General features: G+C 43.7%; 1 long non-coding RNA gene across 1 annotated transcript; it reads right to left on the reverse strand.

Annotated features, from left to right (window-relative positions):
- Nucleotides 1-59: 59 nt before the first annotated feature.
- Nucleotides 60-16,996, reverse strand: LOC117064726. Its single transcript, XR_004429637.1, has 4 exons — nt 16,900-16,996; nt 16,050-16,214; nt 11,698-11,802; nt 60-249 (listed from the first exon to the last, which is right to left on the reverse strand). It is a non-coding gene; the product is annotated as an uncharacterized LOC117064726 (long non-coding RNA).
- Nucleotides 16,997-17,176: the final 180 nt, after the last annotated feature.

The following is a 17,176-nucleotide window of genomic DNA, read 5'->3' on the forward strand; positions in this document are numbered from 1 at the left end:
AGAATGGAGTATCGATCCACCAAAAGTGTCACAGAAATCTGTTTAGGTAACTCAGCATCTACACACCATTCTATACTGAATCTGCTGCCATACTGAATGAAAACAAATGATCCTGCTCAACACAATGGACTTATTCTTCATACAAATGAAAAGCAGCCCCACTTTCTCTGCAAAAGAAGAGCTATCCAGGGTCTTGTCCGTCAGCACCTTCATTACTGGAGACGTTCTTGCCGGTCACAATCATAATCTCTGCAAACAAAAGACTATACTAAGGTGTCAATCACTGCCAACACATCTATTAAATTAAAGAGAAAAGGAAAAAAGAAAAAAGGAACTTGGCTGATACATCTTTCACAGAATGAGCAAGAAATTGTAGTTAGTATAGTCCTCATTTCTACCAGTGATCACAAAGCCTCATTTCTATAAGTGATCATAATTATTTGCAATTGACTTATTTTTGTCCACTCAAAAAACACTTTGGCTAGTCGCCTGGTAAATGAAATCTTCATTCTTCATGGGCTTGAGCCCTTTGTGTCCTGTTTATAGTGGATCATTGTAGTCTTCTGTTAACTTTTGCCACTGGTTTGGCACTACTGATGTCACTGATGATGACCTAGGATTCAGCATTTCTGATCTGGGAACTGATGCTTTTAATCAAGGAAAGTACAAAGTTAGAGGAACAGGAAGTCAACATTTGTGAGTGGGCTATTCAGTGTAATAACAAAAGGGATTGTGGATTCTCAATTCCAGGAATCTGGGGCCCATATATTTTGGCCATTGGGAAAATAGCCTCACATCTTGGCCATCCTTTCAAAGTGCATACGACATACTATAGTACATCACCCAATCTCACACGATGCTACTGATAGACGTTATCTGTGTATGCAAGAGGTCACTCTCCCACCTGTTAAGACCAGTTGCACATGCGAGTTGAGATTAAGAGGAAGATTGCAGAATGCCATAGGAATGAGGCCATTTCTTCACTTCTCTTGCTAGAAAATGACTTATTAGGTCAGAAACAAGGTTTATGGGATACTGTAATCGTATTAATGGATTATTTTTGACGGTAGTACCGGCAGAAGCATTTCTTACCCAAAATATCTACTCCATAGAGGACAGATAACTGTTTTTTTCACAATGAAAAGGATCTTATGTAACAAACCTTCCCCTGTGTGTCTGTCTGCCCCCAACAGAATGACTTCATATATGATACTTAAAGTTGTCTACTCTTTTTTCTTTTCTTTACTTTATTTATTCATTTGAGATGGAGTCTTGCTCTGTTGCCCAGGCTGGAGTGCAGTGGTGTGATCTTGGCTCACCACAACCTCTGCCTTCAGGGTTCAAGTGATTCTCCTTTCTCAGCTTTCCAAGTAGTTGGGACTACAGGCACACACCACCATGCCCAGCTAATTTTTTGTATTTTTAGTAGAGACTGTGTTTCACCATGTTAGCCAGGATGGTCTTGATCTCCTGACCTCATGATCCACCTGAGCCTCCCAAAGTGCTGTGATTACAGGCATGAGCCACCGCACCCAGCCCAACGTTGTCTACTCTTAATAGGAGGCACACACAGCAGGGATGGGCCAACTCAACCATACTGAGGGAAAGTCCATGTTGTGGAACTCGTCTTTAATCTTCATCCCTGATACCATGGTTGTCTTATTCCTGAGCTCACTGGGAAAACACAGATGGCATAAGAAAAAGCTGGCTGACCTTCACAGGCTGGTCATCTCCCCACTTAGTTCCTGAAACACTTATCTGAAATTGATGTCCTTTGGTTAAGAATCATAGAGAACACAAGTATCTTATACTCTGTGCTTATGCCTCTTCTACAGAACTCTTTGTCACCGATTCTCCAGGGTTATTTCTTTCAGCTTCTCAAGTATCCAACCTGCCACTGACTTCCTGTGAATCAGTTATGAGCTATATATCTGGACATGTATCCTTCCAAGAAAAAATGAGACATTTCCTATTCTGCTCGATTTCCTCCCTTGGGAGAAATTCCCTTTACTACTCTTCTATCAGAGCAAACCTAAGAAGAGCTGCAGAAACCTCTCATGAGCTGTTGCCGGCACACCATGCAGAACTTCTGTAAACTAGCATCAACATTTGTTTTCCTCAGACAATCAAGGGAGGCCATAGTTGAGGGCTGGTTAAAAGAGAGACACGTGTGCGGCATTGGTGGGCGTGCTGAGAGATAAGTCTCTGGATCACACTTATGCTCAGCCTCACATATGCCACATTCATTCCACCCAGTGCTGTTATAAAAGTCAAACTGTGTGACTCACGATTTAGATCTTATGGTCACTTGATGTCCCATAGTTAGGCATCTGGTCTTTACCAGGACCCAGGAGCAACAAAGAGCCATTTTTCAGGAAAAAAAAATGTTGTAGTTATTTCCCAAAAAGGCATTACTAGGTGATATGGTTTGGATTTGTGTCCCCTGGCCAAATCTCATGTCAAATGGTAATCTCCAACGTTGGAGGAGGGGTCTGGTGGGAGGTGACTGGATCATGGGGCGGATCTCCCCATTGCTGTTTTCCTGATACTGAGTTCTCGCAAGATCCGCTAGTTTAAGAGTGTGCAGTGCCTTCTCCTTCTCTTTTTCCCTTCTGCTGTAGCCCATGTAAGATGAGCCTGCTTGCCCGCTGCCTTCTGTCTTGATTGTAAGTTTCCTGAGGCCTCCCCAGCCATGATTCCTATACAGCCTGTGGAACCATGAGCCAATTACACCTCTTTCCTTTATAAATTACCCAGTCTCAGGTAGTTCTTTATAGCAGTATGAGAATGGACTAAGACACTAGGCTTGCAATAGTTTCCATGAAGCATCTGGTCCTTCCTATTGCATCAGCTGGGATACCAGATAGCAGATCTTATTGCCCTCTCTAGCTTCAAGCTCTCCTTAAAACCGTATTTTCAAGGTACTCAATAAGTGGGTTGGAGCAGCCTACCCAAAGGAGGTATACGCCGCCTCCAAAATAAAAAAAAAAAAGTCTGACCAAATGAAAAAGGAGCATTGAGCTTCAGTTCAGTATCAGATGGAATGAAAGTTTAATGCTTATTTCTTAGTTATAGGGCGTGAAATAACAATAATTGACACTCACTCCCCGTCGCTGGGTTACATCTGGACTAGCAGAAACTCCAAAGTTGTGGTGGCCCTTGCAAATTTTCATTGGGATTATCTTCCCTACTCTATCTTACATGTGATTGACAGGATATTGCTGGCTTACCTAGTTCAATAAGTATGATATCATCAAGAAATTGAACCAATATACTGCCCTGTAGAATGGCAAGGTAGTCGAGTTCCCTAGAGTTAAATTGTGATAGAGAATAAGAATGCTGGTATCTAGCAAAAGTAAGAGTCCAGAATATCTGATACATTTTGCCCAAACTAATGTTCCTTTTACCCTGGTTTAACAACTTTGTAATATATGACAAGACATATTATCCAGCTTCTTCTGTAATTCAGTATGAATAAATGTAAATTAATGTAAATAAGTATAAACAAATTGTAACACATCATAATTACTTTGATGAGTAACTCCTTTCTTCCTGAGTCAGATTCTATACTGTGCCTCTAGGGTATGCAGTGATCTGATTATAACTACAGGTGTAGAGGCAACTGGGGAGGTAGAAGTGGGTATGGGAAGAACTGTCCTTTCTTTCAAGGTAACTATATTAAGTGGTGGTAAGATTGGCCTCATCAAAGGAGGAGCCTCTGTTAGCAGGAGAAGCTCCGAAGTCCTCATTCCTTGTCTCCTATTCTTACTCCTAACCAAAAAAATCCTATATTTGCTAAAGAAGACCTCGTGAATGAAGTTCTGAATCAATTTACACTGTAATTCAGTCATGCGCATGATTGGCCTCCATTTGGGACTTTTGGCGACATCAGGCCAGCAGCTACAAGAGATAAGCAATCATTTAGGACTTAGAGGCTTGTCACTGGACATACCTTGAACTGAGAATGTAAACCCCCGAGCTGGCATTTTCTTTCTTTGAACCTTTCAGTTTGGTCATGAGCAGCCGGGCCTCCACCCTCCTTAGAGTCCTCATTCTCACTATGAAGATGCTGCAGTCATATGCAGGGTCCTGCGATAGCTACTTAATCTGAACAACTAATCTTCAGCTGGGGAGTTAACTAAATGAGTGCTGAGCAAGTATTTTTGCTCACTTCTTTAAAACAACTACTCTCATAGGGTCAAACGTTTTGCTTTTTATATGATATTCACAGAAAGCTTTTTTATCTTTTCGAGATGGAGTTTCACTCTTGTTGCCCAGGCTGGAGTGCAATGGCACAATCTTGCCTCACTGCACCCTTCACCTCCCAGGTGTGCTCAGAATCTCCACTTAGCAAGACGGTTTTCTGACTGAAGAAACAATGTTTAATATCAAATGTGTACATAATATTGCATATAATAGCTTTTTTTGAGACGAAATATTGCTGTCACCCAGACTGGAGTGCAGTGGCACGATCTTGGCTCACTGTAACCTCCACCTCCTGGGTTCAAGACATTCTCCTGTCTCAGCCTCCCGAATAGCTAGGATTACAGGCATGCACCACCACGCTCAGCTAATTTTGTATTTTTAGTAGAGACAGGGTTTCTTCATGTTGGTCAGGCTGGTCTTGAACTCCTGGCCTCAGGTGATCCACCTGCCCTGGCCTCCCAAAGTGCTGGGATTATAGGCGTGAGCCACCGTGCCCAGTCCACAGAAAGCTCTTTAAATAAATATCCAGATACAAAACTATATATATGTAACAGGGTTTTTCTCTGTTACCTAGGCAAGACCCTGTTCAGTGGTGCAATCACGGCTTCCTGCAGCCTCAACTTCCTGGTCCCAAGTGATCCTCTTGCCTTAGCCTCCTGAGTAGCTGGGGCTGCAGACGCACATCACCACAGCCAGCTAATTACAGATGAGGTAATGTTGTGTTGTCCAGACTTAAAGCAATAATTTTTCCAGTTATATTTTATCATTAAGTTTCTTAAGGCTTCTGTTTCTTTCTTTTATGGCTTCAATGGCAGGCACACTTTGCTCCTAACTCTCAGTTATTAGACTCAGAAGAGTCTGAACCTTCGTGGCTTAGCTGTGGCTTAGTTGGGGCTCACTGCTACATCTCCACCAGTAGGCAAGTTCCTGGGGATGAGGCCCATTTAGTTAGTTCATCTCCACGTCCCAGCACATAAAACAGAGCCTGTGTGAAGCTAGGCCAGCAGCTCTATAAAACACGTTCAATGAACAGACAAATTAATGGAGTTTGCCTTCATAGTTACCTTCCCAAATCTGGTTTCCTATGATTTAAGTCTACAGTCAGTCATCTTATGAATAAAGTAGGCAATGACCACCCAAAAGGCTATTTTTCACAAAGTGGGGCTGGAAAGTGGGTGGCATTATCACTGACAGAGTCTTCTGTAGTGGCCACTTGCATGAGGAATGGCCAGTAACCAGCGTCTTTCTATGGTAGTCATGCCTGATACCATGTGTAAGGAACATGGCTGTGCTGCAGCTAATCAGGCATAGGGCAGCAGGCATAGGCTGAGGTAAACAGCCTGGATGACTCAGTGGGTTTGTGGCGCAGGTGCACAGTCCCATGACTTATATAATCATAGCCATGTAGACATAACGTAGAGAAGTTCATCACCTGGCTCTCAGCCACTATTGTGTAATGTGTAAAAGTAACACTGACCCTGTGAGGGAGTTGCTGAATAAAGGCATGCCTCATCTACCTGATGTCTCTTGAGCGTTGAGTGTTCTTCTAGCTCCCTGCCCCACATCCACCTGCTCCCCTCAGCCCTCACCTGGGGCTGGAACCTGACCCTGAGCATGACCCCATGTAGGATCTGCCCTTACCTGTTTGTGCAGCCCATGTGGGGTTGGGGGAGCTGACTTCACTGCAGTAAAGCAGGGCACAGGACCAAGACCCAGGCTTCTCTCAGCTGCAGAACTGGTGTGAGGTCCAGTATGAGGACCTGACCCAACTGAGCCAAACACAGTGAAACATGGGATTTTGTTTGCTAGTGGCTGGCACAGATGTTCTTTCCTAGTGGATGAGAACCCAGAGGGATGCAGACCAAGGAGTGGCTGTAAGGGGGCTTGTCTGATCCTTGAAACAGAATCCAAAGGTCAGATCCACTGAACTCTGGATCTGACAAGTTACATGAGCCAATACATTTCCGTAATATAAAATGAAGTTGAACTTTCTGTTTCTTACAACTGAAGTATTTCTAAGTGACAGAACTACCTGACTTTGGCAGAATCTCAAATAAATTTGCCTGATCAAAAGTCTCCATGATTGTTTATACTTCTGGTGGTAGGAAAAAGGAAACATCATCCGCGCTTTTCCTTTCCTCTTCCTTTCCAACACCTTCGAGTTTCTTGGCCAGTTCTTGAAAGCAAGGATGAATCTGACAACCTGTAGTGTGCTTTTCAGAGTCTGACTAAGACATGACATGTCTTTGCAAAAGTCCTTCTCATATCTTATTTCTGAACTTTCAAAGGTCTCAACCTGTACTTCAACAGACATTTAAGTTTTCTTCTCAACACTCATAAAGTCCCTTACTAGATAGGAAATCTCTTCTTTTAATAGAAATGTATAATATAAATAAAGAGGATATATGCAAGAGATATTTGGGGTTTATATTATCCTTTTTTTTTTCTTTTGCTGTGAAGACTCTTTCTCACTATGGTATAAGTTGAATAATTGTCTAAAAGTCTTGAAACTTTCAGTACATATCTGGAATGTGTTGTTCAAGTGTAGCACTGTTTTTCTTTATGTCAGGCCTGGAAGATGAGGCCACAGGAAAATTTCTGGCCAAACATGTTGCTATCTATTAAATGTTTATTATCTCTGAAACCAATGTTGAAACTTAATTCCCAATATCACAGTACTAAGAGGTGAAGGGTCAGCGCAGTGGCTCACGTCTATAATCCCAGTACTTTGGGAGGCCGAGGTGGGTGGATCACTTGAGGTCAGGAGTTCAAGACCATCCTGGCCAACATGGTGAAGCCCTGTCTCTACTAAAAAAAAAAATACAAAAATTAGCCGGGCACAGTGGTGTATCTGTAATCCCACCTACTCATGAGGCTGAGGCAGGAGAATCACTTGAACCTGGGAGGCAGAGGTTGTAGTGAGCCCAGATTGCACCAATGCAATCCAGCCTGGGTGACAAGAGTGAAACTCCAACTCAAAAAAAAAAAGAGAAAAAGAGGTGGAGTCTTTAAGAGGTGAGTGGATTAATCTAGTCCTGGACTAATGGGCTATAGAGGGCATGGGTTGGTTATCAGAAGAGCAGGTCTATACTAAGAGGCAGTTTGGTCTTCTCTGATGAGTCCCTACCATGTGATGTTCTGCACTGCCTTGGAACTCTACAGTGTCCCTTCCAGCAAGAAGGCCCTCACCAGATGTAGCCCCTAGACCTTGAACTTCCAAGTCTCCACGTCTGTAAGATCTGTGTGATCTTTCTTTGTTAAATCTAGAAAGAAAGTAAATAATCTCCTTACAGTTACAGGTGTCTTTGAAGTAACACATCTCAATTTCCTGCCCAAAGCTGATTCTTCATTCCCAGTTCAGGAATGACAACCTCCCATCCTTTCTGTACTCTTACTTTCTAGTTGTTCAAGCTGGAATCTCAGGAGTTGCTCCTAATTATTTTCCTTAATTCTACATGTAATCCCCATGACCGCCTTGCTGGCAATAACTGCAGGAATCCTCACTCCTTCTTCTTCTTCTTTTTTTCACTTCTTTTATTTGAAATTCCCTGTCATTAGCCTGCATTTACTTTCTATTTAACATCTTTAATTAAAGTAAAATTGACATATAATAAATTGCACATATTTAAAGCACACAGCTCGATCAGTTTTGATGTACGTATATGCCCATGAAATCAGCACCATAATTAAGATAATGAACATATCATCATCCCCAAAAGTTTCCTTGGGACTTTCTGTAACCCCTCTTTCTTGCTTCTCTCTACTATCCCCAGGCTACCACTCATATGCTTCCTGTCACTACATATTAGTTTGCATTTTTAGAATTTTACATAAATGAAATCACATGGTATGTACTCTTTTTAATTGTCTTCTTTCACGCAGCATAAGATTCAATAATTTTGTAGCATATATCAATAATTCATTCATTTTTTTATTGGGGAATTCTTTGCATACTATCAATAGAATGCAATACAATTCCACAATAAAAAATGAATGTCACAGTTTGCTTAGCCATTCACCAGTTAACATTTGGCTTGATTTCAAGTTTTGGCTATTACAAATAAGGTTCCCATGAATATTTATATACCTTTTTTTTGTTTGTTTGTTTTTTTTTGTTTTTGTTTTTTTTGAGATGAAGTCTTGCTCTGTCACCCAGGCTGGAGTGCAGTGGTGCGATCTCAGCTCACTGTAACTTCTGCCTCCTGGGTTCAAGCAGTTCTCCTGCCTCAGTCTCCAGAATAAAAGGGACTACAGGTGCGTACCACCAAACCCCTCTAGTTTTTGTATTTTTAGTAGAGATGAGGTTTTCCCATGTTAGCCAGGCTGGCTTAAACTCCTGATCTCTGATGCTCCACCCACCTTGACCTCCCAAAGTGCTGGGATTACAGGCATGAGCCACCATGCCCAGCCAGTACAAGTCTTATATAGTCAAATGCCTTCATTTCTCCTGGGTCAATATGTAGAAGTGGGATGTTTGCATCATTTAATATGTGTATGTCAAACATTTACAAAACTCCCAAGTATTCTTATACACCAACAACAGACAAGCAGAGAGCAAAATCATGGATGAACTCCCATTCACAATTGCTACAAAGAGAACAAAATACCTAGGAATGCAGCTTACAAAGGACATGAAGGACCCCTTCAAGGAGAACTACAAATCGCTGCTCAAGGAAATAAGAGAAGACACACACAAGTGGAAAAACATTCCATCCTCATGAATAGGAAGAATCAATATAGTGAAAATGGCCATAATGCCCAAATTAATGTATAGATTCAATCCTATTCCATCAAGCTACCATTGACATTCTTCACAGAATTAGAAAAAAAACTGCTTTAAATTTCATAAGGAACCCAAAAAGAGCCCAGATAGTGAAGACAATCCTAAGCAATTAGAACAAAGCTGGGGGCATCACGCTACCTGACTTCAAACTATACTACAAGACTACAGTAACCAAAACAGTAGCTACTGGTACCAAACAGACGTATAGATCAATAGAACAGAACAGAGACCTCAGAATTAACACCACACATCTACAACCATCTGATTGCCAACAAATCTGACAAAAACAAGCAATGGGGAAAGGATTCCCTATTTAATAAATGGTAAACTGGCTAGCTATATGCAGAAAACTGAAATTGGACCCCTTCCTTATACCTTATACAACTCAAGATAGATTAAAGACTTAAATGTAAAACCCAAAACCATAAAAACCCTAGAAGAAAATCTAGGCAATACTATTCCGGACATAGGCATAGGCAAAGACTTTATGATGAAAACACCGAAAGCAATTGCAACAAAAGCCAAAATTGACAAATGGGATCTAATTAAACTAAAGAGCTTCTGCACAGCAAAAGAAATTAGCATCATAGTGAACAGGCAATCTACAGAAAGGAAGAAATTTTTTGCAATCTACCCATCTGACAAAGGTCTAATATCCAGAATCTACAAGGAACTTAAACAAATTTACAAGAAAAAAACAACCCCATCAAAAAGTGGATGAAGGATATGAACAGACACTTCTCAAAAGAAGACATTTATGCGACCAACAAACATATGGGAAAAAGCTCATCATTACTGATCACTAGAGAAATGTAAATCAAAACCACTATGACATACCATCTCATGCCAGTCGGAATGGTGATTATTAAATAGTCAAGAAACAATAGATGCTGGTGAGGCTGTGGAGAAATAGGAATGCTTTTACACTGTTGGTGGGAATGTAAATTAGTTCAACCATTGTGGACGACAGTGTAGTGATTTCTCGAGGATCTAGAACCACAAATACCATTTGACCCAGCAATCCCATTACTAGGTACATACCCAAAGGAATATAAATCATTCTACTATAAAGACACATGCACTCGTATGTTTATTGCAGCACTATTTACAATAGCAAAGGCATAGAACCAACCCAAATGCCCACCTACTAAAGGTTGGCTTCTTTCCCTTAGTAACGTTCATTTAAGGTTTCCCCATGACTTTTCATGGCTTGAGAGTTCATTTATTTTTTTGGAACTGAATAATATTCTGTGGTCTGTGATATGGTTTGGATGTGTCCCCACCCAAACCTCATCTTGAATTGTAGCTCACATAATCCCCATGTGTTGTGGGAAGGACCCAGCGGGAGGTAATTGAATCATGGGGGCGATTACCCCCATGTTGCTGTTCTCATGATAGTGAGTTCACACAAGATCTGATGGTTTTATAAGGAGCTTTTCCCCTATTTGTTCCATACTTCTCTTTCCTACCACCATGTGAAGAAGGGCATGGGCATGTTTGCTTCCCCCTTCCTCCATTGTTGTAAGTTTCCTGAGGCCTCCCCAACCCTGTGGAACTGTGAGTCAATTAAACCTCTTTCCTTTATAAATTACCCAGTCTTGGGCAGTTCTTTACAGCAATGTGAGAATAGACTAATACAGTCTGTATGCATCACAGTTGATGTATCTATTCACCTACTAAAGGAATATCTTGCTTTCTTACGTTTTGACAATTCTGAAAAAAGCTGCTTAAATACTCATGTGCAGGATTGTATGTGATGTTAAGTTTCATCTCATCTGGGTAAAGACCAAGGAGCACGATTGCTGCAGCTCTTGGTTTTAACCTCACTGGGTTATACTTTTATCCAGATATCAGCTGTTTAACACATTAATTTATTAATTCACTCAGCTCACTGATTCAGCAATCACTTCTTGGTAACTGATGTGTAGGTGACATGGTCTGGGTGTTGGGGACATGACAGTAAGTAGAGTGGGTTCTGCCCACTGGGACAGATGTCAGGGCACAAGGACTGGGGAGGATGACGCACACAGTGAGAGGTGCTGGGAGTCGCACATGTGCTGACTATGTCTGGCTGACCCCATGACAGGGTGTGGGAGTGAAGAGGAGTCGGGCAGCCTCCCCAGTTTTCAGCCCTAGCAAGTGGGAGAACAGGGGCACATGCAGGCAGTGTGCTACAGGGAGATGCTCCTCACAGGACCCAGGAGAGAACCAACTGCCAGGGATGGCAGTGACCATGATGGCTGTGGTGGGACAGGCAGACAGCCATCTTACCAATGGAACTCATGCTGCTTACATGTAGGGAGGAGACAAAGGAAAAAAAAAAGGGAAGGACCTAGAATGATACCAAAAAAACAAAAAAGTTTGATATTCAAAACACTCTCAAGGACATTTCCCAGGGAAACTGGACTTGAATTAACCTTGGAGAACTGGTTGGATTTACTGCCTGGGATGGCAAGGGGGTGCCACCTGCATGCCAAGCCCAATCTCGCAGAGGGGCTGCCTGGAGCTGTGCACTGTGAAGGATGAGAGCTGGGCACACACAACTACTGAGGAATTCACTGGGAGGTGGGTCAGAAGAAGGAGGAGGAGGACAAAGAGGAGGAGGAGGAGGAGGAGGGGGAGGAGGTGGTGAAGGAGGAGGAGTGAGGGGGATGCACATGCCTCAGGAAGGGCAGCACCGAGCAGAAGATGATCATAAAGTCACTTACTCCATGTCCCGCTTTTCAAATCATTGTTGTCTGTGGGATTTGTTCTCTGGGCTCCCTCTTACCCCAGGTGCAGTGTTGGGCATGCACCCCAGCCTTTCAGTCACTCTGAAACAACACAAAGTCCAGAGTGATGTGCTGTCACTTATTTACTGTTTTCAACTTAGCTTCTCATACATGGAGTTGGTGGCCGTTCTTAGACACTAGCAAGATGGGTGTGGGTGGGTGGTAATGCAGCATGACAGGCTTTTCTTTGTCCAACATTTTCCTTCTTCACCAGCTTGTTTGTGACCCTCCAAGCCTGGGGTAGGAGAAGGGATCAGGAGAAAAAGATGCAGTCTTTGTAACCTGGCTTCCCAAAGTGCTTGAGTCATAGTCCAAGGTCAAAGAACAGGCTGGTGGGGTGAGCTTCTCTCCTGCAGGGAGCACCTCGGGATGGAACAGCCTCTTCCACACATGGCTGGGGCAGGGTTCAGCCAGGAGACCCACATTACACCCAAATTCTTTTAAGAGAGAAAGGGTAAAAACAAAACACTAAAATATCACAGAAGGAGCCACTGTAAGAAGCAGGCGATACCTTGGGCTGGACAGAACAAAGGAAAGAGAAAGGAGTGAGCAAAACTCAGAAATGTGGAGGAGCTGCCGCCCAGAGATCACACTCAGACATCTGAAGAGGGGACCTTCTGGGCTAGCACTGGGGTCTCTGCTCTTGGAGTCAGGGCTATGTGGAGCTGGGAACCCAACTTTGGTGGTATCTCTGAGGGGATGTTATGAGGCTGGCTCTGTGTGTGTCAGAGAAACTGCAGACCAAATTCATATGCTGTTGTGCTCATGAACTGCCACTGCCAGGGTGCAAAAGCAAAGACAGCAAGACACTGGAAGGACCAGGAGTCAGACAGGACAGAATGGGAGGCACAGGTCTCTCTCCCACCTCTTATCGTCTGGTTGCATTGGGTGCATCTGTTGGCACAGCTGAACAGGACTCTGTCAGGAGAGGTGGCACGTGGCTCCCCAGTCCCCTCATCACAAGGCAGAGTATAAAAGGGAAGGTGTGGGGCTGAGAGACAGTAGCTTAACCACCAGCTCAGGTTCCTGGGATTCATCCCTCTTCCAGTCAGCAGGAAGTGACAAAGAGCACGGGAAGGCCCTAGGGGCTAGGACCCTTTTGCTGATGTTGGCTGGTAGAACTTATTCGCACGTCAGGGGCAGGAGGCTGGGGACCTCTTGGATGCTTAGACTAAAGTTTTGGTGAGTGATTGTCATCTTCTGCCACTGGTGCTGTGTGGATACAGTTCAAAGGGAGGACTTTCCAGCTGTGGATACCTAGCTACAGTTCTTTGAATGGCGGATAGAACAGCAAAGTTTTATTTCTGGCTGCTCCCTTCTGGCTGCTCACTTTGCCTCAGCCTTGCTTTCCTCCCAGCTCCCACTGATATGCCCGCCGTACCCAGTATGAGAACCCCTGCTCATCCCAGTGCTGGTGAGCATGCAGCTCATCACCTCCAACCCATCTCCTGGAGCTGTCCCACGGTTCCCTCGGAACCACTCTAGGGCACGTAGTGTCTGACTCCGAGTGCTCCACTTCGTGGGGGCACTGCTTAAAACAACAGCTCTGGATCACAGCATCATCCAAAGGCAACTGTTGATTTAATTTATTAGCATATATGTCCCCTGAAATGGCTACTAGGTGAGGTCTAGAAACCAAGGAGACTCCTCACCGGCCTCAGGTGAAGGGGAAACAAGCCCCTCCCTTTCCCATTCCTCGCAGAGGTAGGTGGGACATGCCCCTGTCCACTGCTCCATAGAGAATCCCCTCCTCAACACATGTGGTCCCCTCTGAGCACCTGCCTCCTTCTTCCTCCAATCCCGGAAGCTACAGGAAGCTTCTCATGTGACCAACTGTTACAGCTGCCAGGTGTTCACAAATCTGAATTGTTACAACTGCCAGGTGTTCACATACCCGCAAGGCGGAGCAGGCTTGTCCTCCTTTACAGGGGGTGACTGCAGCGTGAAAGTTGTGAAAGTCCTTTCAAATGTTGCTTTACTTTTTTTTTTTTTTCTTTTCTCAATCAACTTTCTCAGGTTGAAGAAAATTTTGCTTTACTAATCGTATCAGTTTTGCCTTCTATTTCAAACTACTTGTTTCAAAACTAATTTGTTTTTGTACGGTTTCTAAGTAAAATCAGTGTTTCAGGAAGAAGCAACATGTTTACCCTCTGGCTTCGAATCACTTTGAGGGTAAGCGCTGAGGCTGTGAGCAAACTGCTGATGTCTGGGGACAAGTGGAAACCCCACCCCTATAACCTGGAGTATTGAGAAACACTGGCGCAAAGACAGCTTAGGACTACGCCTGCTGGAATGTGTGTGGGTGGATACTAAGGTGGTTCCTACAAGATGCCTTCCACCTCAGGATGCCCCAGACCATGGCCTTTCCCCTTAGCAAGAAGGTTTGGTTATGTCCTAATAGTGTTGGAAATTCTATTTATGTGGAAAACACACAGGGAAAGACAGACATCTTGTGGGCATATGGTAGCATTACATCACAGGCCTGGAAACTAATACCTAATCATTAGATCATATCATTGAGTAACACACCGTCAGTCACAAACAATTCCATCAAACATCTCTCCAGCTTTTAAAAGAAAAAATGAACATATAGTTCATTTTTCTTATGGTTAAATGCATCAAATAAAAGCATAGCCTTGAACTTCCAAAGAACAGATAGCTTTCCATTTTGAGTTCTCCCTGGTTTCTAGACCATATCTATTAGCCATTTCAGCAGAGGTATACGTTAATAAACTAAATCAACAGTTACCTCTCAATGATGCTAATTCCAGAGCTTTTGTTTTAAGCAGATACCAAGTATCTGAGAGGTAATGAATGTGCGGGGTAAGAATTGAGACTTTTTGAGTTGGATCCTCTTAACAGCTGGCTGGATTCGACAGGCACAGGGAATCCCAAGACCAGAGTCTGGAATGCAGACATTCCTCTGGGTCTTAGGGTTTCTCTGGCAGAAAAACAACAAGTTTATCTTGGAAGTTGGACAGGAAAAATGCTTTTAAAGAAAAAGCAAATCATCTTTTTCCTATGAGTAAGCTGAAGATATATTTATCTCTTTTTCAAAATGGATATCATCATCAATAAATTATTGATAACTACTCTTTGGTGAATCCTATAGAGTGGGTCCCATCCTTGTCACTTTCACTTAAATTACACTTGGTTTTCTGTAAGGAAACACCAGCACAAATAGGTCATTTGCTTAAGAATTTAAAGACAGATGTGTGGTTCTGAAGCCATAGTTCACCACTTGCTGCAGTATAGACATTTGCTTGTTTCCATCATGATGAAAAAACAGGTGTGGCCCATCATGCAGGAAAGAGAAAAAATGTAATTCTGACCATTCCTCAATTAGCGGCCTACTAAATTTTCATTATGACCAATAATCACCCTGTTTTTGTACAACCTGCATGCTAAGAATGACTTTTACATTTTTAAGTTTCTCAAATAAACAGAAGATGACAAATAGGTGGCACAGACCTGGGTGACTTACAAAGCCTAAAATATTTACCATGTGGCTCTTCAGAGTCTGCCTATTCCTGCATTACACAAACAACACTTGTTTTCATTAGATGTCTTGAGAACTGGCTTTGAGAAAGGCAGGAGAAAATACACTTTTATTAACATTTTTGAAGGGAAATATTTGTTACTTCTTACCTTCAATTATTTGCAGTAAATTTGATTCCTTCTGACATTCATTTGACATCTACTATGCAGCACTTTGCAGCATTTAAAGGGAAGACTCATCTCTAAGACATAAAAATCACTATCATCCAACTCAAAATGTGGTGTTACTAAAAATTACTCCGTGCTAAAGGGCCAAAAAAGGTTGGAGATCCTTGGGGTTGCGGAGGTAAACCACGGAAACTGGAAGAGCAGGTAGGCTTTCCACACCTAGAGCTGGAAGGAAGTGTGTTCCAGGTGAGGGGAAAATACTCGCAAGGGTACACAGACAGGGAGGCAGCAGTGAGAATTCCAAGGGCCCCTCATCATAAAAGTGCGTCATGGCTGTGGGTGGATGGTGTAGAGGGAGAGAGAGCTGGTGTCTTCTCCAGTAAGGTACTTTGGAAAAACACTCATTTAAGTAACTGTACATAAAAGCGAAGTAATGGTGAAGATAAATTTGTCTGGGATCAGACGCTAGCACCAGAACGATCATGATCCCTACAGGTCTCTAATACCTGCAGCCCCTTTCCTTCATGGGTCACATGGTCTGTCTTCCATTGTATAGCTGCGTCCCGCTGTGGATCTGCTCACTTCCCTTTTCTTTTTTAACCTTACCCTTGTTTTCTGCCTACCTGTCTCTGAGAAAAGCTGAGACTTCTATCACGGGCAGGTCCTCAGTTAGGTACACGCCTTTCTTGCTTCGGTGTCAACGACAGGAAACCTAACTATCGCTGGATGTCTGCTTCCGCCACTCCACAGCAGGTGGTATCCAGAGTGTGTAAGCAAGGTCAGGGGTGCTAAATTTGGAGAGGAGAAAAATGCAAACTGCTTTTTTTGGAAGGGGTGTTTTCAGTTGCAATTTCCATACTGAAGAGATAGAAATTGGCTGGTAAGGTCTAGACATTAACTTAACTAAACATGCACTCCTCCTCTTGAATTTGGACTTTATAAGGAATTTGGATTTTATAACCACACGATGGAGGTTGCGAGAGGCTTCTCAACAAGGTACTGATGGCGACAAGCTGTGAATACTAAAAAGACAATTCGGAAAAGCCTCGGTTCAAACGAGATCTGAATTTACCCACTAACTATGGCCACGAGGAGTTTATTCCTTTTTCTTTCCATTTTCCCTCTCTCCCGAGAGGTGTCAAAAACGGGATTTGGAGATGGCAGGATAATGGCCAAATGGGTGGACTGGGTGGAGAAGGATTCAACCTGGCTCTGGGCTTGGCGCATGGTGGGCGGTGGCACCCACAACTGGGCCTGGGAACCCGCCGCTCGGGCATCAGGGGCTGCCGCGGTGACCGGCAAGGACACATAACCGAGGAACGAGAGGTCGGAAGACAAGGGGACTATTACAGGAGGAGAGCCGCCACTGGCTGCCAAGGCCATGCAACTGGCGCCGAAGCGCACTGGGAGCGGCTAAAGGAAGCGCACGATCTTAGCCCGCCCCGCGGCAAGTCGGGAACTGTAGTCCCTCACCCTCCTGCTCCCTGGCCCAGGACGGGCTCCGGGACAGCGCCGGTCCCTCTAGCTGTAAATCACGCACTTTCCTGTCCTGGACGCGGGGCCCTTCCACTTCTCAGGCGACTAGAGCTTACGTCACGGGCGGGTCACCGCCCACATAGCGAAGGCCTTTAGGTGTCTACGGAAAGCCTGTCGTACAGCAAGCTGGCAATAAAGGGTCGACCCTTAACAGTGGAAGGAATGTACCTTCGATCCCTCCACTCCTCTTGGCTGCTCCTCTGCGGGGGTTTCC

Source organism: Trachypithecus francoisi, unplaced genomic scaffold (assembly GCF_009764315.1).
Source record: "Trachypithecus francoisi isolate TF-2019V2 unplaced genomic scaffold, Tfra_2.0 Lachesis_group2, whole genome shotgun sequence".
NCBI classification, from domain to species: Eukaryota; Metazoa; Chordata; class Mammalia; order Primates; family Cercopithecidae; genus Trachypithecus; species Trachypithecus francoisi.